This window comes from Equus quagga, chromosome 12, assembly GCF_021613505.1.
Source record: "Equus quagga isolate Etosha38 chromosome 12, UCLA_HA_Equagga_1.0, whole genome shotgun sequence".
In the NCBI taxonomy this organism is placed as follows: domain Eukaryota; kingdom Metazoa; phylum Chordata; class Mammalia; order Perissodactyla; family Equidae; genus Equus; species Equus quagga.
In genome coordinates, this window is record NC_060278.1 from 10,812,918 (window position 1) to 10,833,703 (window position 20,786).

The following is a 20,786-nucleotide window of genomic DNA, read 5'->3' on the forward strand; positions in this document are numbered from 1 at the left end:
AATTCTCTACCCAGCAAAAATATCCTTCAAATACGATGGAGAAATAAAAGCTTTCCCAGATAAACAAAAATTAAGGGAGTTCATTGCCACCAAACCTCCTCTTCAAGAAATGTTCAGGAAAACCCTCATTCCTGAAAAATCAAAAAAAAGAAAGGGACTACAAAACCAAGAGCAAAGGAGATAAGTAGAAGGACAACAACAGAGAGTAGCAGCTCTCCATCAGAACAGACTAAACCATGGGACGAGAAACAAAGGAAATTGAAGAGAACTGGAAAACAAGACACAAAATGGCAGCGGTAGGCCCCCACATTTCAATAATCAAAAGACACAGAGTGGCAGGATGGATCAAAGAACAAGACCCAACAATATGCTGCCTCCAGGAAACACACCTCAGCCCCAAAGACAAACACAGACTCAGAGTGAAGGGATGGAAGACAATACTCCAGGCTAATAATGAACAAAAGAAAGCAGGTGTTGCTATACTAATATCAGAGAAAATAGACTTCAAAGCAAAACAGGTAAAGAAAGACAAAGAGGGACAGTATATAGTGATAAAAGGGACTCTCCACCAAGAAGACATAACACTTGTAAATATATACGCACCCAACACAGGAGCCCCAAAATTTGTAAAGCAAATCTTAACAGAACTAAAAGAAGACATCAACAACAATACTATAATAGTAGGGGACCTCAACACCACATTAACACCAATGGATAGAACATCCAGACAGAAAATCAACAAGGAAATTATAGAATTAAATGAAAAATTAGACCAGATGGACTTAATAGATATATATAGAACACTTCATCCAAAAACAGCAGGCTACACATTCTTCTCAAGTGTGCATGGAACATTCTCAAGAATAGACCATATTTTGGGAAACAAAGCAAGCATCAATAAATACAAGAGAGTTGAAATAATATCAAGCATCTTTTCTGATCACAATGCTAAGAAACTAGAAATCAACTACAAGAATAAAGCAGAGAAAGGTGCAAAAATGCGGAGACTAAACAACACGCTACTGAACAAACAATGGATTATTGAAGAAATTAAAGAAGAAATCAAATATTATCTGGAGACAAATGAAAATGAGAACACGTCATACCAAATCATTTGGGATGCAGCAAAAGCAGTCCTAAGAGGGAAATTCATCGCAATACAGGCTCACCTCACAAAACAAGAAAAAGCTCACATAAGCAACCTCAAACGACACCTAACAGAATTAGAAAAAGAAGAACAAACAAAGCCCAGAGTCAGTAGAAAGAGGGAAATAATAAAAATAAGAGCAGAAATAAACGATATTGAAACTAAAAAGACAGTAGAAAGGATCAATGAAACAAAGAGTTGGCTCTTCGAAAAAATTAACAAAATCGACAAACCCTTGGCCAGACTCACCAAGAAAAGAAGAGAGAAATCTCAAATAAATAAAATTAGGAATGAGAGAGGAGAAATCACAACAGATACCAAAGAAATACAAGAGATCATAAGAGAATACTATGAAAAACTATATGCCAACAAATTGAACAACCTAAAAGAAATGGACAAATTCCTGGACTCTTACAACCTCCCCAAACTGAACCAGGAAGAAATGGAGAATCTGAATAGGCCAATCACAAGTAAAGAAATAGAAACAGTAATCAAAAACCTCCCCAAAAATAAGAGTCCAGGACCAGATGGCTTCTCTGGAGAATTCTACCAACCATTCAAAGAAGATTTAATACCTATCCTTCTCAAACTATTCCAGAAAATTGAGGAAGATGGAGTACTCACTAACACATTCTATGAAGCCAACATCACTCTGATCCCCAAACCTGACAAGGACAACACAAAGAAGGAGAACTACAGGCTGATATCACTGATGAACATAGATGCAAAAATCCTCAACAAAATTCTGGCAAACTGAATACAGCAATACATCAAAAAGATTATACACCATGATCAAGTGGGATTTATACCAGGGACACAGGGATGGTTCAACATCCGCGAGTCAATCAACATGATACACTACATTAACAAAATGAGAAACAAAAACCACATGATCATCTCAATAGATGTAGAGAAAGCATTCGACAAGATCCAACACCCATTTATGATAAAAACCCTCAATAAAATGGGTATAGAAGGAAAGTACCTCAACATAATAAAGGCCATATATGACAAACCCACAGCCAACATCATACTCAATGGACAAAAACTGAAAGCCATCCCTCTGAGGACAGGAACAAGACAAGGGTGCCCACTTTCACCACTCCTATTCAACATAGTACTGGAGGTGTTGGCCAGAGCAATTCGGCAGGAAAAAGAAATAAAAGGAATCCAAATAGGCAATGAAGAAGTAAAACTCTCACTGTTTGCAGACGACATGATCTTATATATAGAAAACCCCAAAGAATCCATAGGAAAACTATTAGAAACAATCAACAGCTACAGCAAAGTTGCAGGGTATAAAATCAACATACATAAATCAGCAGCATTTCTATACACTAACAATGAACCAACAGAAAAAGAACTCAAGAACTCAATCCCATTCACAATTGCAACGAAAAGAATAAAATACCTTGGGATAAATTTAACCAAGGAAGTGAAAGATTTATACAATGAAAACTACAAGACTTTCTTGAAAGAAATTGACGACAACATAAAGAGATGGAAAGACATTCCATGCACATGGATTGGAAGAATAAACATAGTTAAAACGTCCATACTACCTAAAGCAATCTACAGATTCAACGCTATCCCAATCAGAATCCCAAGGACATCCTTTACAGAAATTGAACAAAGAATCTTAAAATTCATATGGGGCAGCAAAAAACCACGAATTGCTAAAGCAATCCTGAGTAAGAAAAACAAAGCCGGAGGCATCACAATCCCCAATTTCAAAACATACTACAAAGCCACAGTGATCAAAACAGCATGGTACTGGTACAAAAACAGATGCACAGATCAATGGAACAGAATTGAAAGCCCAGAGATAAAACCACACATCTATGGACAGCTAATCTTTGACAAAGGAGCTGAGGGCCTACAATGGAGAAGAGAAAGTCTCTTCAACAAATGGTGCTGGGAAAACTGGACAGCCACATGTAAAAGAATGAAAATCGACCATTCTTTTTCACCATTCACGAAAATAAACTCAAAATGGATCAAAGACCTACAGATTAGGCCTGAAACAATAAGTCTTCCAGAAGAGAATATAGGCAGTACACTCTTTGACATCAGTTTCAAAAGAATCTTTTCGGACACTATAACTCCTCAGATGAGGGAAACAATAGAAAGAATAAACAAATGGGACTTCATCAGACCAAAGAGTTTCTTCAAGGCAAGGGAAAGCAGGATTGAAACAAAAAAACAGCCCACTAATTGGGAAAAAATATTTGCAAGCTACTTATCCAACAAAGGATTAATATCCATAATATACAAACAACTCACACAGCTTAACAACAAAAAAACAAACAACCTGATCAAAAAATGGGCAGAGGACATGAACAGACATTTCTCCAAAGAAGATATAAGTAGGGCCAATAGACACATGAAAAGATGTTCATCATCGCTAATCATCAGGGAAATGCAAATCAAAACTACACTAAGATATCACCTTACACCCGTTAGAGTGGCAAAAATATCCAAAACCAAAAGTGACAAATGTTGGAGAGGTTGTGGAGAAAAAGGAACCCTCATACACTGTTGGTGGGAATGCAAACTAGTGCAGCCACTATGGAAAGCAGTATGGAGATTCCTCAAAAAGTTAAAAATAGAAATACCCTATGACCCAGCTATCCCACTACTGGGTATCTATCCTAAGAACCTGAAATCAACAATCCCAAGAATCCCATGCACCCCTATGTTCATTGCAGCATTATTTACAATAGCCAAGACGTGGAACCAACCTAAATGCCCAGAAACTGACGACTGGATAAAGAAGGTATGGTATATATACACAATGGAATACTACTCAGCCATAAAAAAGGACCAAATTGTTCCATTCGCATCAACATGGATGGACCTTGAGCGTATTATGTTAAGCGAAATAAGCCAGACAGAGAAAGACGAACTCTATATGACCTCACTTATAGGTGGAAGTTAACATATAGACATGGAGAACCGATCGGTGGTTACCAGGGAAAAGGGGGGGTGGGGGGAGGGCACAAAGGGTGAAGTGGTGTACCCACAACATTACTAATAATAATGTACAACTGAAATCTCACAAGGTTGTAATCTATCATAATCTTAATAAAAAAATATGAACTAGAAAAAAAAGAAAAAAAAAGAAAAAAAAAAACCATGAAGTTGAGTGAACACAGAAAGTTTCAAACGGATACAAGCAGGATGATCCCACTTATGTAAAGTTTTATAACACACAAAATGGTAATACACATTATTTATGAAGGCACCAAATACAGGAGAAGCACCCAAATCTGCCTGGCAATCATACCCTCCAACTTCAGCATGTGGTCAGCTCTGGGAAAGAAGGAGGGGGAAGGAAAGGAGATGGGGTTTTGCAATATTTTGCTTCTTTAAAAACGTAAGAGGCTTGAAGCAGTTCTAGAAACATGTTTTTAAAAATTTGTCAACAACTCATATAGCACTTGCTACGTGCCACGCACTGATCGAAACCCTTTCCAAATATTAACTCATTTAATCTTTATGAGGTGGCTTCCCCAGTTATCCCCACTTTACAGATGAGGAACAGTGAGGCAAAGAGAAGTATGACTAGCAGGGTGTGACTCACCCAGCTAATGATTCAACCCTTGTGTACGCTGCCTCTCAGGTCTTAAAGAGATGTGAATACCTGTTTAATTTCAGTAACATCTATTTTATTGTTGTTTTCTGTACTTCTCCCATTCAAAAAGTTAAAGAATAAATCATCTTTTGAAAAAGAATATCAAAATAATGCTGTCGAGCTAGTGGCCCTTCCACAGAGCACCCAGATTTGACCCAGGAGCTTAAACCTGGATGTAGTTATGGAAATTTGGAAGTTTTCCTTGGCTTTTACTGAAAGGGTGGATGTAGAAATTCTATAATACAAAGCAAGGAGTAAAGGCCAAAAAAGGAAGAAGAAGATTTTTGTAAAAATAAGAAGGAAAGTATAAAAGCACAATAATCGTGATCCCAGAAAAACATTGATTGGCCTTTTAGGAATATGAAATGTGCAACTTTTACAGTTCCAAGTATCAGAAAGATTGACTATAATTTTTAAAAAGTCTATAACCACTCCCACTAGCAGATTTATACATTTGGCATTTTCTTTAATCACACCAATCAGCAGATTTAGGCACAGAGATTATGGAAATTAGCGAGAAAACGGCTGAGTTAATCCCAAGTTTATATTCTTCCCTGCTAAATTATTAGTATTTTAAATAATAATAACCAGTAATTATTATGAAGGAATGAATGTATCTTCAGAAAATTTTCCAGTATGAAATATTGGCTTTTATATAATTTACATGCAGATTTTTAAAAAAACACCAATATATAGTATTATGAATTTTATTGTTCAGGGTTTCTTTTCTTTTCTACTGTTATGTGAAAATTATTCTGCTGGAAAAGGTACAAACTGATCCTCAAGCCGGCGGAGAGGGACATGGGGAGGCGTTTGTTAATGGGATGAACCTCTTTTCTCCTCTGGTGACTAAACCTTGGGATCATCAAGAGTTTCCAGAGGAAACTTTCAGGGTAAATGAGAACAGTGATGCTTCTTTACACATTTACACCCTAAGTTATGCTAACGACACAAAAATGAAAACCATCCTTCGATGACAAATGTCGTAAACAAACGCCAGTAGATCTGTATCTGTGGGGTTCCTTTTCGTACGACAGACTCTCTACTTTTTCAAGCTCATCTTTAAAAAGCAGTAAACGTGGGATGCTTGGACCCCAAAGAGCCTTTGGTGCCACCTCTTCCCACGTTTTTCCCTTTCTCACTCATTCCTGGGCTCCACACCTTGGTCTCTTTCCAAGGCCGAGCCTTTCACAGGGGCTCTCAGCCCAGCAAGTACGGATCCCATCAGTGTGTGACTTTCTTGGAACTCATCCACTCTCTAGGACCTCAGGAAAATATTTTGGGCAAAGAATGACCATCAATTTGCAGACAGCTGGCCTTTGCCACTGCCGGGCCCAGGTGTGCAACCAATCACGTCATGGGGTCCAACAGGCACATGCCTTAGGTAAAAGGTGATACTCTAGCCACAGCCAGCCATTGAGGGATACTGAGGAACACTCAAATTTTACTCCTTGCTTTTTGTTCTCCAGGTCTACTAGAGAAGGCAATAGAGGGAAACGTGACCGACCGAGGGTGCAGCACGAGCCGAGCAGCTGTTCCTCTCCTGGGCTGCTTTTTCTCAGCTTCTTCTTAGGTGTCTGAGGGGGAGGCTCAGAAGTTTTCCAGAGTGGTGAGAAAGAGGGTGTGGGCAGTTAGGGGAATTCATATCTCACTGGTCTTCATTTCAAAGCTCTTAAAAAAAAAAAAAAACAGACTTGCTCTATCATGTGAAAACCATTAAGTAACCTAATCCACCCAAGGCTGGTTCTCGTGGGAATGATCAGCTCCCCTTAATGTTTGTGACTGGATGGAAGTGCAGGGCTTATGAGGGTAAGTCCCGATGGAATAAGGGCCAAAGTGTGTGATGGAGGAGGAGCATGGCAAAGGGGCCCCTGCCCGGGGCCCTACACTTTAGAGTCCCCCAACCCCCAACATCGGTGCATGCACCCCAAATACTGAGCAGGGCTCAAGGCACCACTGTTTGCAGGGTGTGTGGAGGGCGCTCACCCACGCAGGTTGGGCAATCGCTGGCATGTGCAATGCAAACGGAGCTGGAGGTAGAATGAAGAGAAAGGAGGGCTACTGCCAGGTGGGGATGGTCTCACGACCCAGCACAGAACTCAGACCTTCTGAGAATTTCTAAGATCAACTCTGGCTTTCTAGGTTGTTGCAAGGATATACTGGTCAAAGTATGAGGATGGAACATACTTTAGTTTGTCAGCTTGATTTATAGCTTTAAAAATACGTAGACAGATGGTGGATGAGCCTCTGTGCTCTTGCTCCAGGCAGACTTGTGTGTGACACAGAAAGATTAGGAGCATTTCCCAAACATTGGTGTCAAAGCTCGGAATAGAACCTTCTTTGCCTGCTGGCATTCCGGTTGGTACGCTGTCCACTCTATCAACGGTGATCCTAGGCTTCTTTTGTGGGTTGTCCTACTGGAGGCGGGTACCTGAGTGTCCTGTCTGTCTCCAGAGATTTGGTTACTCTATTTTTGGTTTCATGTTGGTAGGAAACGCTGAGTCATGGTGAGCTGCTTTTCGAGTCTCCACATTATATATGTTGGTGAACTGCTTTTTGCTACTGTTTAAGAATTAAAATTCTCCTCTTACTATTACATGCTAATTATTCTGTTATTTGTTCATGATCTGATTCTTCGGAGCTTTCAATAGGCTTTCCTGGGCTGTTATAAAAGTTCCCTCCACCGTGACAGGCCACAGCTGTCCTGTGGATGCTTCCAGAAACTCCAGCCAGACTCCTGCCTGAAGTGGGCAGTGAGAGTGCGAGGTGGGCGAGTCCCTTCTGAGGCTTGTCCCTGGCCTCCCGCCCGCTCCTCCTTGTGTCTTCCCTGCTGCTCCAGTATCACTCCTCCTGTGTCCTCGGGCCCATGCCAGAGGGTGTGGAGCTTCTGCAAGCCTCTTCTGTGTCTCCTGTCTTTGCCCCTCTACACACTGCCCCTATGGGGAGATCTGGAATGTCCTTCCCTCAGCTCTGGCCAGAGGAATAAAGGGGTTCCAGAGAGCTACTGTCTAGGAGAATCCAAAGAGAGAGCAGTGGAAAGTGCCCCAATTCTCGAAGGCCTGGGATAGGTACTCAGGAGCACAGTTGTGCCTGCGAGTGTGCAAGGGTGTATGAGAAGGAGAGAAGAGAGAACGGTGGGTGAGGCCGATCTGTGGGTCAAGTGTTCTGGTCACTTGATGGCACCTGTCCTGGTGGAGAATGGGGCTTTTACAAAGTCTTTGTGAAGCGTATCCTTGTAAGCCAGTTCTTGTTTAAGGGCAAGTGAGAACAGAGAGTTGGTGCCAGTGGAATTCCAGGTGCAGGAGGGTAATGAGATCAGATCACAGTCGCTCCCTCAAACGGTTCGCCTCCAGCATGCGGGGACTCCAAGGAGAGGCTGGCTCCAGGGCACCAGTTCCCATGACGTAAATCTCTGGGGCTGGGCTGGACAAAACGAACTTTCCAACCTGCCCTTAAAAGACCCTGACAGATGTTTTATTGTACCTTTATCTTCTGTTCCCCCCTGCTAGCTTCTGAAGAGGCACTTAAGAGACATCACACATGGCTACTTCCTCCTCCCTGCTTCCTTTGAAGTTTCAGCGGCTGCCTTTTAAGAGTAGCTTCTGTTCTCAACCGCAGGGTCGGTCGCAATAAAGAACTAATGTCTGAGGGTGGCTGAGGCAGCTCTGGGAGTGGTGGGTGGGGAGGGACCACAGTGACTAAGTGCCCCTGCGCAGATCCACGTCCCCAGGTCTCCCCATCACTACCTGTAAAATACAGCCCCTGCCTCCAGATTCACCATAAATAACCTTGTCCCTTTGTCCCTACATTCATAGGTAAGAGTCCTCCCTAAGTCTCTCAAGATCAAAATGACAATGATTGGCATTCCTACTAGAGCTTTGAGAAAGAAGCAGGAAGCACTGTGCTTGATGAGCTAAAGAATTCATCAAGTAAAGCTGTTATCTTGGGCTGCCCCCAGCATCACATGCATTAGACAGGTTGAGTGCCTACCCTGGGCTGGAAGAAACATGGAGAAACAAGACCCAGCTCCAATTACTATCCCTTACAGGCATCTGTGCATTCGCTTGGCTTTATCTTCTTTCAGAGCAATTCAACTGATATATAAACATTATGCTTTAAAACATAACAAAAGGGAGAATAAGAGACGATGTCCTTTTTCCGCAGGACAAGCAATTCAACCTGCACAGTGTGCTTATGCAAGTTAGAACAACTAAAAACTAAGCAGATTGAACTGTCATTTTGATCCTTAAATGAAAAGCTTTAGGAATAGAGAAATGTTGATGGAACTCAGGGCTGTTTTAGATTTACAGAGCAGCAGCCTGCATTCACTTAAGCAGAATTAGAACCACAAAAGACGGATTTCATTCATTCTGGAGCTATTTATTGAGTACCTTCATGTGCCACTGGGTCTTCTAAAGGCTGGGGATTCAACAGTGAGCTCAGGGATCTTAGCATCTACTGATGTACAATAGACACTAAATTCATAGTTAAGAAAGTATAGTGTGCCAATTAATAGGGAGCAAAATAAAACAGGGTGTGGGGGATACAGAGCATGGGGTGGGAGTGGGTGGACTGCCATTTTATTTACAGTGTTGGATGTCCTTCTGATAAGACATTTAAAAGAAGCTTGGGAGTAAGCCTCCCAGATATCTGGGGGAGAGACAATCCAAGCAGAGGGAGTGGCAAGTTTTCCCGAGGAAAGAGCATGTGTTCCAAGAAGAGCAAAGGGCTTGTGTGTTTGGAGGAAAATGAGTGAGATGGTGAATGGAGTGAGGTGAGATTAGAAAGGTAGCAGGTGGTCAGACTGTGAAGGCCCTTATACTCGAGATGAGCTGGGAAGCCAACAGAGGGCTAATGAGCAGAGGTGTGACAAGATGAGATTTATTTATCAGGGCTGCTTTGTTAAGAACTGACTAAGGGGACACAAGGACTAAAATCAGGAGGCCACGAGAACCTAAGGCTCTAATCCGGGAGAGAGAACACGGTAGGTTAGACCTGGGTGGAGTGATAAGAGATGGTGAGAACAGTCAGATTTCTGGATATATTTTGAGAGTAAAGTGAATAGGATTTCCTGACAGATTGGCTATAAAATGAGATCAAAAGAGGAAAGTCAGGAAGAATGGTGAGGTTTCAGTGTGAGCAACTGGCAGGATGGGGTCACAATTTATGGGGAAGACTTTGGGAGGAGTAGGTTTTGTTGGGGGGAATTAGAAGTTCATCTTTGGGCCTATTAAGGGTGAGAGGTCAAGTAGGTGATCCGAAATATCAATCTGGACTTTAGGGGAGAGGTCTGGGCCAGACGGGTCATATCATTATTATGGACAGAATGTTTGTGTCCCCCCAAATTTCATACATTGAAGCCCTGACTCCCAGTGTGACGGTATTTGGAGGTGGGGCCTTTGGGAGGCGAGTAGGTTTAGATGTGGTCATAGGGTGGGACCCTCATGATGGGATTAGCGCCCTTATAAGAAGAGACACTAGAGAGACTGCCCTTTTTCTCTCTCTGGGCACATGCACCAAGGAGAGGCCATGTGAGGACACAGTGAGAAGGTGGCCATCTGCAAGCCAGGAAAAGAGGCCTCACCAGAACCTGACCATGCTGACACCCTGATCTTAAACTTCCAAGCCTCCAGAACTGCGAGGAAATAAATTTCCATTGTTTAAGTCACCAAGTCTACGGTATTTTGTTATGGCAGCTAGAGCTGAATAACACAACCACATAGCCACGGGGCTAGATCAGATCACCTTGGGCGCTGGAATGGTTGAGAACAGATGATGTCTGGGGGCTGAGGCCAAAGTTTATGGGTAACAAAACAAGAAGGAACTAACAACGGAGACCAAAGAGGTGGGAAGACTGCTGACAGTGAGGGGTGTCCAGGAAGCCAGGAGAAGTATGTGTCTTAAGGATAGGAAGTGGTCTAGCATGCCAAGTGCTGACAGGTCAAGTACAAGGAGGGCTGATTAACACATGGGGGTCACTGGCGACCTTGACCAGAGCTGTTTCTATGGTGTGGTAGGATTGAAGTCTGAGTGGAAGGGTTCAAGAGAAGCCACAGGAGAGGAATTGGAGGCAGTGCTTATGGACAACTCTCTAGTCATTCTGTCATAATGACACAGTAGCTGCAAGGGGATTTTGTAAAATGTGGGGAGCTTAAGCTAAAGCAGTGGAAAATCCAGTCTCAAAATAGTCCCAAATGATTGCTGAAGACCAACAAGCAAGTCAGATGAGACACTGCTCAGGTGCCACCAGCAATAATAGAAATATTTTTAAAAGATTCAAATTTCTTTTCCTTTTGACCATTTTTGTGGCATTGTTACAAGCTTAATGGAAAATTGTAACAAACATAAAAACTGTGCAGGATCTTTCTTTTAGAATTCTGCAGACACAAACAACTTTTGGTCACAGCGATATCTGGCAATCCATCTAGAGCTCAGTGTGATGCAGATTCCTAACCCACCTCGACCAGGACCCGTCTTGTTTTATAAGGCACGCCCTGTGCACGAGGTGGATGGTACCTCTGTGATCTCTGCGGTATGCTTGGCCAGAAGCAAAAGCATCAATTTCCATCAGCAACTTCCTACTGAAAGCATCCAGTCTCCAAATGCCAAAGCAAAATGAAAAATTTTCAACAAAGTTCACAGCTAGACTCAAGGAAACATACTAGTGTCTGTTTAGATGTGGGGAATGATGCAAACGAAAAAAAATCTCATTGGAGTTTTAATTTTCCATTGTTTTCTTTCTCTCTGCCAGAATAGGCTTGCCTCAGATTACTTAATGATGCTTGCAAATATAATGGAAAACGGTGTCCCGATTTAAGAAAAGCACATGTGTGTGAGTATATATATGTACGTGTATATCCATATGCACACACACACAATTTCTCATAATAAATAAACCAAAGAGTAATTACTAATATTATAAATGAATTCACCAAGCACACCCTTTAAGCAGTAGTTAGTATCCAAATGCACTTAAAAATCTCAATCATAAATTATTTGACCAAGGCTCTTGGAAATATAAGGGCAATAAGGGGATAAGCTAATGCATTTAAAGCTAAAATGTAAAGATTTGTTAATAATTCAAAACAAAGAAAATAGTCTTAGGAATCTCAAAAACAGCGGGCTTTCCTTGCAACACAAAATACTTGTGTGTTTGTTCTATTCTGTCTACGTGAGAGTTGGGCTGACCTAATCTTTGCATCCTTCTGGGTCGATGAGCATTAAGTAGGTATTCAACAGCAGACAGTACAAAAATTTTTTTTAATGTGTCCATTTGAATAGAAAAGTATTAATCAATTTGAAAGTAACTGCTTTGTCTGGAACAGATTTATTAGTTAAAGTGTGGCCCATTTGACCACAATAGGTAGAATTTTAGCCTTAACTTACTCTGCCATGCACATCCTGCTGATAATCTTTACTGACTTGAGCTATGTTGATATTATTTTCAGTAGGTGGTGCCTATTTTACATGCTAAATCAAAAAAAAACAAGAAACCATAACAGTGAGTCCTGTGTGTGCCAGAAGGCATTTAGGCCTCATTCACAAGAAAGAAAAAGAAAACAGGCATGAGGGACTTTGAGAAAAGATATTTTCAGTACTTTGGAAAAAAGAGAGGTACAATTTGCCAATAAAGGATGGAAAGAAGAGAAATGTGGTTTTTATGCTGAAAAACAAAATTCACGGTTATCCAGTTTCTAATTCCTGTGCCAAAGCGGCTGCTCCAGATGACCGTGGTCAAACCATTGAGTTCTCTCAGTTTGCTCATCTACGAGTTCTATAAACGTGCAGTTCCTCAAATACCATCCAATTATTTTTGGCGATTTGATTTTCACTTAATTTAAGGTAAGGAACCTTATGTAAGTGAGAGAGAGCACTTCTAAACTGCAAAGTCAAAGTTCCCCTTTCAACACAGAGAATACATAAATAAATGTTATTGTAAATTGGGGTTGTTACTGTTAAAGACCCAGGTCTCATTTATCACCTGGTGGGCAGGGAACAACTGGGAATCCGCCAATGTGGGGTCTAGTCAAGCTTTGCCAGAAAAATGTTGAGTGACCTTAGGCTAGTTACCCAAGAATTCTTCAAACCAGCTGCACTGAGGTAAATTAATATACAATAAAGTATTGTACAAATTAAAAAACAGGCAAAAGATCCGAATAGAGATTTCTCCAAAGAAGATATACGGATGGCCAACAGGTACATGAAAACATGTTCAGCATCACTAGCTATCAGGGAAACGCAAATCAAGACTACAATGAGATATCACCTCATTCCAGTCAGAATGGCTGTAATTAACAAGACAGGACACAACAGGTGTTGAAGAGGATGGAAGGAGAAGGGAACCCTCATACACTGCTGGTGGGAGTGCAAACTAGTGCAGCCATTATGGAAAGCAGTAGGGAGTATCCTCAGAAAATTAAGAATAGATCTATCATATGATCCAGCTATTCCACTGCTGGGTATTTATGCAAAGAACTCGAAAACACAAATGCATAAAGACACATGCACCCCTATGTTCATCGCAGCATTATTCACAATAGCCAAGACTTGGAAGCAACCTAGGTGCCCATCAAGGGACAAACGGATAAAGAACATGTGGTGTATATACACAATGGAATACTACTCAGCCATAAGAAAGGATGAAGTCCAGCCATTTGTGACAACATGGATGGACCTTGAAGGTATTTTGCTAAGTGAAATAAGCCAAAGGAGAAAGTCAAATACCATATGATCTCACTCATAAGTAGAAGATAAAAACAATGACAAACAAACACACAGCAACAGAGATTGGATTGATGGTTACCATAGGGGAAGTGGGGAGGGAGGAGGGCAAGAGGGTGATTAGGCACATGTGAGGGGATGGATTATAATTAGTCTTTGGGTGGTGAACATGATGAAATCTACACAGAATTTGAAATATATTATGATGTACATCGGAAAGTTAAAAAAAAAGATAAACTCTCATGTATTCAAAAAAATAAATAAGTTCAGGAAAAAAACCAGCATCACTGAGGCAAATTAATATACAATAAAGTATTGTACAAATTGTACAATATGTACAGTTTGATAAGTTTTGATATATGCATATACCCATGAAACTACCGCCACAATGAAGATAACGAATATCTGCATTGCCTCCAAATGTTCCCTCATGCTCTTTGCAATCCTTGCTTTCCCCGAGCAGCCACTGCTCTGCTTTCTGTCACCATAGAAATCTTTTGGGGATCTGACCCACTCTTTATAGGTATAAGTGCAAAAAAGCAATTTGCGTGCCCCTGTGATTGTGCTTTGACAATCAAATATGAGCTACTCTATCATCTACTCCAGTTCACTAATTTATTCATCACATATTTATTGAGTATCTACTCTATATAGGCACCATATTAGCAGCTGGTAAAAGAGCGGTAAACAAAACAGGACACCTGCTCTCATGGACCTTTTATGCTTGTTGGGGAGAGACAAGGCTATGTCAACAAACAAATGAGCACATACTATGTTGGATGGTAATTAGTCCACTGCAGGGAAATAAAGCAGGTTGGGGGTAAACCTAACAAGAAAGGAAAAGATATTTCAGAAAGGGTGGCCTGAGAAGCCCACTTCAGATAAGATGACATTTGAATAAGGATTGAATGAAGAAGCCACCCTACCCACAGATGTCTAGGAGAAGAACCTTTCACATAAAGGGCACAGAAAGTACAAAGGCTTTAACATAGCAATAAGCTAGGCTGTTAAAGGAACTACCAAGATGCCAGTAGCTAGAGCAGAGGGACGAGGGGAGGGTGGCAGATGATGATACCAGATGGTGGATGGGCTTGTACTCATCCAGATGGTAGATGGCCTTGTACTTTGAATGAGATGACGGGCCATGCAGCACAGGGAAGAGAAGAGTGGTGTGATGTGACTCAGGGGTTAGATCGATCACTAAGGCTGCCCTACGGAGACTCTTGGTGACAAGAGGGAATCAGAAGAACCAGTCAGGAAGCTACTGCAATAGTCCCAGCAAGAGGTGGTGGTGAACTAGAAGTGTAGGAGGTAAGATGCAGTCAGGTCCTACATACATTTTGAAGATGGGCCAACAACTCATGATTTATTTTCTCACGTTGGTTTTAAGAAATGCTTAGTAATAACAAGACTCAACTTATGTAGTACTTACCATGGTTCAGGCACTAGACTGAGTAATAAACATAAATTAACTAATGTAATCCTTACAACGTTATGAAGTAGGTTCGACTTTTATACCCACTTACAGATAAGTAATTTGAGGCAAGAAGTAGGTAGGTAATTTAACCAACATCCCATCGTTGTAGATGATCGAGCTGAGATGTGACTGCAGGCAGTCTGGCTTCAGTCTACGCTTTACTTTAACCACATGCTATATCATCTCTCGAGGTTAATGTATTAGGGAAATAATAACTATTTTGATCTGGCGAAACGACCAATCAAAACATTGAGAAACAAATGTTATAATGGAAATTCACTGAAACATTTGTCTCAAACAAAAATTTCAGAAATAACCTTTCGATCTTTCGTTAAGAAGATAAACCAAATTTCAGTGGAGCGACTTTTCATAGGTCCGCTTGGATAAGGCAGAGCTACCTGGCCACTCTCCATAACCATGACCATGTTAACGGTGAGTGCTGTTAAAGACTGCACCGAAGGTAACCCTTTGGAAAAACATTGATGCCAAAATGGGGCTGGGCATGAAGAATTCAGAGCATTATGGTCACAACTGCCTGACTTTTGGTGAATTTTTTTTCTGGTACTTTTGTTTTCGTTTTTCCATGTTAAAAGGGTAGCTTTCTTCACTCTATCAAGGTTACAAAATAAATCAATGGTCCCTTGTTTTATTGTCACTAGGAATTTCTTGGAGACATCTTGCTTTTTATAAACATTTCTCTAGTGCCAATCTTCCTCTGAAATCTCCTAGGAAATGGGTCAGGATGTGATGGATGAGGAAATTGAGTGAGAGTTGCCCAGGGTCTCGAAGTTACTCCATGACAGAGCTAGAATGGTGTGACTGGGATCAGAACTTCATTCCTGATGTTTTTATAGAAGGTTGGGAGCTCAGCCCAGGACAGGTGCTTTTTTGTTCTTTCATCAGATGGAACTATTGCGAAAGAGCTGGGCAAACACATTCTGAAGTCTGCACACACAGTGTTGGGCAATCATACATGTTTTTAGATTTTGACACTATATTTTGCTTAATGTTCTACTTGGGTTTTCTTCAACACTTCCTGCCAGTGCAGAAATCTGTACACATTAAGGAAAGTTAGACTGTTCAATAATACACCTGATTATAATTCTGACTTCAGGAGGCAACACATTTCAAATCTTTTTCTGGTACATTCTCTACAGTCATCCTAAGTGCAACAGATGAGGCATAAAATCTTTTATGAGCCAGTAAATACAAGCTTCTGCCTCACAATGTTTCAAGATAAAAGTACTTCTTTTTAATCCTATAAAATGGAGAGCTTTAGTCATTTATTCCAGCCTAAAAGAAAGAGAAAAAGCCTGACAGATCAGAGACGAATCTTCAGGTTTCTTTTATTCAAACCTGTCAGCAAACATGAGCAACTGAGTCCAAATACTTCTTTACTTCTTTCCTAGGGACTCATTACCGATGTGCGTGTGTGTGTGTGTGTGTGTTCTCCCCACATGCTCTGTGAACATGTGTGTGAGAGAATGTAGTATACTTGGACTTCAAGATCATTTTAGAATCAGGAGAAACAAACAAGATTTACAAATGGGAAATTAACCAGTAATTCAACAGACATGTAATTTTCCTTGCTTTTCAAAACAATCACCTCCTTTTCTCATCCACACAGGATAAGATCAAACATTTTATTTCTATGCTCTCTGCTTTACTGAGAAAACACTAAATCTGAGTGTTAACTGATGCTCTTCCTGCTTCCAGGTAACTCAATTACTTGAAGGTGGGGTTCCTGCGACACAGCTTCCCAATGACCGTTTAGAGTTCACAAAGGAAAAGGGAAGAGAGGAAAGCTTTCTGTTTTGTAGTAAGCTTGCCTATGCTTTGGGCAATGAAAGGAAATGCAAAAGGTAGATATGAAAGATTTCTGTTTACCCATAGTTTGGAGATGATTCATTTTTCATTCCATAAAAGGTCAAAATATTTCACCTTCAAAACACTGCAGGCATTCTCTTTAGAAAATTAATTCACTTCAACATTCGTTATACCCAGGAGGGCACAGTGGGGTTAAAAGAACAGAGGCCTGGGTATCAGCGAGTCTTGGGTTCAAATCCTGGCTTCACTACTCACTGCTATGACCTTTCATATGTTATTCGCCCCACTTTGCCTCTTCTGTTCTTCATCAATGAAAGGGGATAAAGCCACCTGCTTTCAGGATTATAATAGAACCTAGTGATGCTAGAAGGTTTCCAGACACACAGCAGATACCCAGTGAATGATTTTAGGATGAATTAAAATAACATCTGTTGGTTCAGATGCCATTCTACCTTTTTCTCATAAAGATATTGCAAACATATGGTTTTCTGTCCTCCTCCTAGACAATAGGAGGATTTTAGAATGCTTTCAGTCTGATTACCCTCTCTGGTCTCACATTGTTTGTATCTGGCAGTTTTATTTCATCTTGCTTTTAACTCCCTTAAATCACTCATTGTAATTGATGTTTATTTAGATTTTCCAAAAAACATGCTTACCAATTTATTTCCTCACCATCACGTCACACACTCCACTCCTTCCTCCTACGTTTATTATGCTTCTTAGTAAATACGTATTTTAAAAATTTTTTATTTTGAAATAATTACAGATTCACAGGAAGATGCAAAGAAGTGTACAGGGAGGTCCCATGCACCCTTCACTCTGTTTCCACCAATGTTGACATCTCATATAATCATATACAATAACAAAACCAGGTCATTGAAATGGCTACGACCCACAGAGCACACTCAGATTGACACACGGACTCCTGTACAGTCATGTCCTGCATAACAACTTTTCGGTCCACATATACAACAGTGGTCCCATAAGATTAGTACCAGACAGCCTAGGTGTGTGGTAGACTATACCATCTAGGTTTGTGTGTGTACACACTGTGATGTTCGCACAATGACGAAATCGCCTAACGACACTTTCTCAGAATGTATCTCCATGGTTCTATGGAATTTAACTGTGTAAATATGACCCAGTCACAGTAGTAATTGTACCATTGTAACAAGGCTCCCTTGTGCTTCTCCTTTGTAGTCAACTCCTCCTCCACCATCATCCCTGGCAACCACTAATCTGTTCTCCATTTCTATAATTTTATTTTAATAGTGTTTTCTAAAAACGGAATAGTACCTTCAGAGATTGGTGCTTTTTGTTTTCACTGCATAATTCCCTACACGCACATCCAACTTGTTGTATGCATCAATACTCTGTCCCTTTTTATTGTAGTAGTATCCATGCTATGGATGTACCACATTTTAACTATTCACCCACTAAAGGACATTTAGGCAATTTCCAGCTTTCAGCGATTACAAACGAAGCTGCTGTGAATATTCATGGACAGGTTTCTGGGTGAAGATGAGTTTTCATTTTCCTGAGATAAACGCCAAAAAGTGCAACTGTTGGGTCATATGGTAAGGCTATTTTTAGTTTGAAAAGAAACCATAAAACTATTTTCTAGATGGCTGTACCATGTGACATTCCCATCAGCTATGTCTGAGTGACCCAGTTTCCCTGCACCCTCGCTAGCATTTGGCGTTATCGCTCTTTTTCATTTTAGCCATTCTGACGTGTGTAGTGACATCTCCTTGTGGTTTAAACCTGCATTTTCCAAGAGGCTAATGATGAACCTATTTTCATGTGCTTATTTACAATCTATACATTCTCCTCAGTGAAATGTCTCTTTCCGTATTTTGTCCACTTTCTAATTGGATTGTTTGATTTTTTACTATTGAGTTTTGAGAGTTCTTTATATGCTCTGGATACTAGTCCTCTGTCAGTTATGTGACTACAAATATTTTTCTCCCAGACTGTAGCTTGTCTTTTCATCTTTGTAATGGGGTTTTTTTTTGGATGAGGTCTATTTTATCAATTTGTCCTTTTATGGACCATGCTTTTGGTGTCATGTCTAAGAACTCTTCACAAAGCTCGAGGTCCTGAATGATATCTCCTATTTTTTTCCTGAGGGTTTTAGAGTTAAGTCCATGATCTATTTTAAATTAATTTATGTATAAGGTGTGAGACTCAGGTTAAAGTTCTGTTTTTGTTTTTGTTTTCGTTTTTGAGGAAGATTAGCCCTGAGCTAACATCTGCTGCCAATCCTCCTCTTTTTGCTGAGGAAGCCTGGTCCTGAGCTAACATCCGTGCCCATCCTCCTCTACTTTATATGTGGGACGCCTAACACAGCATGGCTTGACAAGTGGTGCCATGTCCACACCTGGGATCCGAACTGGTGAACCCCGGGTTGCTGAAGCAGAACGTGCGAACTTAACTGCTGCGCCACCGGGCCGGCCCCATACAGTTCTGTTTTTTTGCCTATGGATGTCCTATTGCTCCAGCATCCTTTGTTGAAAAAGCTATCTTTCCTCCACTGAATTTTGTCAAAAATCAGTTGGGTCTAATTGTGTGGGTGTAACTCTGTGATCTCTGCTCTGTTTCGTTGATCTATTAGTACATCCCTCTGCCAACATCACACAGTCTTGATCACTGTAGCTCTATGGTAGGTCTTGAAATCAGGTGGGTTGATTCCTCCCACTTTATTCTTCTTTGTCAAAATTGCTTTAGCGATTTTGGCTCCTTGTCTTTTCATATGAATTTTAGAAATAAGCTTGTTTATGTTTATTAAAAAAAACCTTGCTGTGATTCTAATAGGAATTGTTTTAAAACCTATAGATCAATTTGCGGAGAACTGACATCTTTACTTTGTTGACCCTTCCAATCTATGAAAACAGTTTGTCTCTTCCATGATTAGGTCTTTGATTTCTTTCATCAGCATATTGTAACTTTCAGCATACAGATCCTATACATGTCCCGTTAGTGTTATGACTAAGTATTTCATTTGCTTTAGAGCGACTGCAAATGGTATTGTGTTTTTTATTATGGCTCCCATAGTTCGCTGTTAGTATATAGAAATGCAGCTGATTTTGTGTGTTGATCTTGTATCCTGTGATCTTGCTGGACTTAACGTATTACTTCTATGAGGGTTATATTGGGTACCTTCTTTGGGATTTTCTATTAGGCAATGTCATCTGGAAACAGAGACAGTTCTTTCTTCCTTTCCAAATGGCATACATTTTCTTTTCTTTTTCTTGTCTATTGCACTGGCTAGAACTTCCAGAATTATGTTCAATAAGAGTGGTGAGATCGGACATTCTTGCCTTGCTCCCAATCTTAGGGGCAAAGCATTCAGTCTCTCATCATTAAGTATGATGTTGGCCGCGGGTGTTTTGTAGATGCTCTTTATGAGGTGAGGAAGTTCTCCTCTGTTCCTAGTCTGCTGGGAGTTGGGTTTATTTTGGGGTGTTTTTGAATCATGATTGGGTATTGAATATTTTTCAAATGCTTTCAATGTGTCAATTGATATAGCCATATGAGTTTTCCTCTTCAGCCTGTTGATATGGTAGATTACATGATTGAATTTCAAATGTTGAGCCAGTCTTACACACCTGGAATAAATTACTTGGTAGTGATGCATTATTCATCTTAGACATTGTTGGATTTGGTTTGCTAATATTTTGTTGAGAATCTTTGTGTGAAATACATGTGCCATTAGTTCTTTCAGCAAGAGTATGCATGCTAAGTACGCAAATCTTGTTTATCTGAAAATGTCTTCTTTTTGCCCTCACATTTAAGTGACAATTTTGCTGGTTAAGGAAATGTTGGTTGAAAGGGGTTTTCTCCCCAGGATTTCAAAGATATTATTCCATTGTCTTTTGACTTCTTGGCTTATAAAAGCATGCTCTTGTGTAGTTTTCTTTTCTTTATAGATAACCTGTCCTTTCTCTCTGGCTGCTTCTGTTTTCTTTTGATATTTGACG

At 40.5% G+C, this 20,786-nt stretch overlaps 1 protein-coding gene across 15 annotated transcripts in view; it reads right to left on the minus strand.

The window, feature by feature from the left end:
• The window catches only part of KIAA1217 (KIAA1217 ortholog), a 292,914-nt gene that overhangs the window by 109,809 nt on the left and 162,319 nt on the right, over window positions 1-20,786 (minus strand). The window lies entirely within an intron of this gene.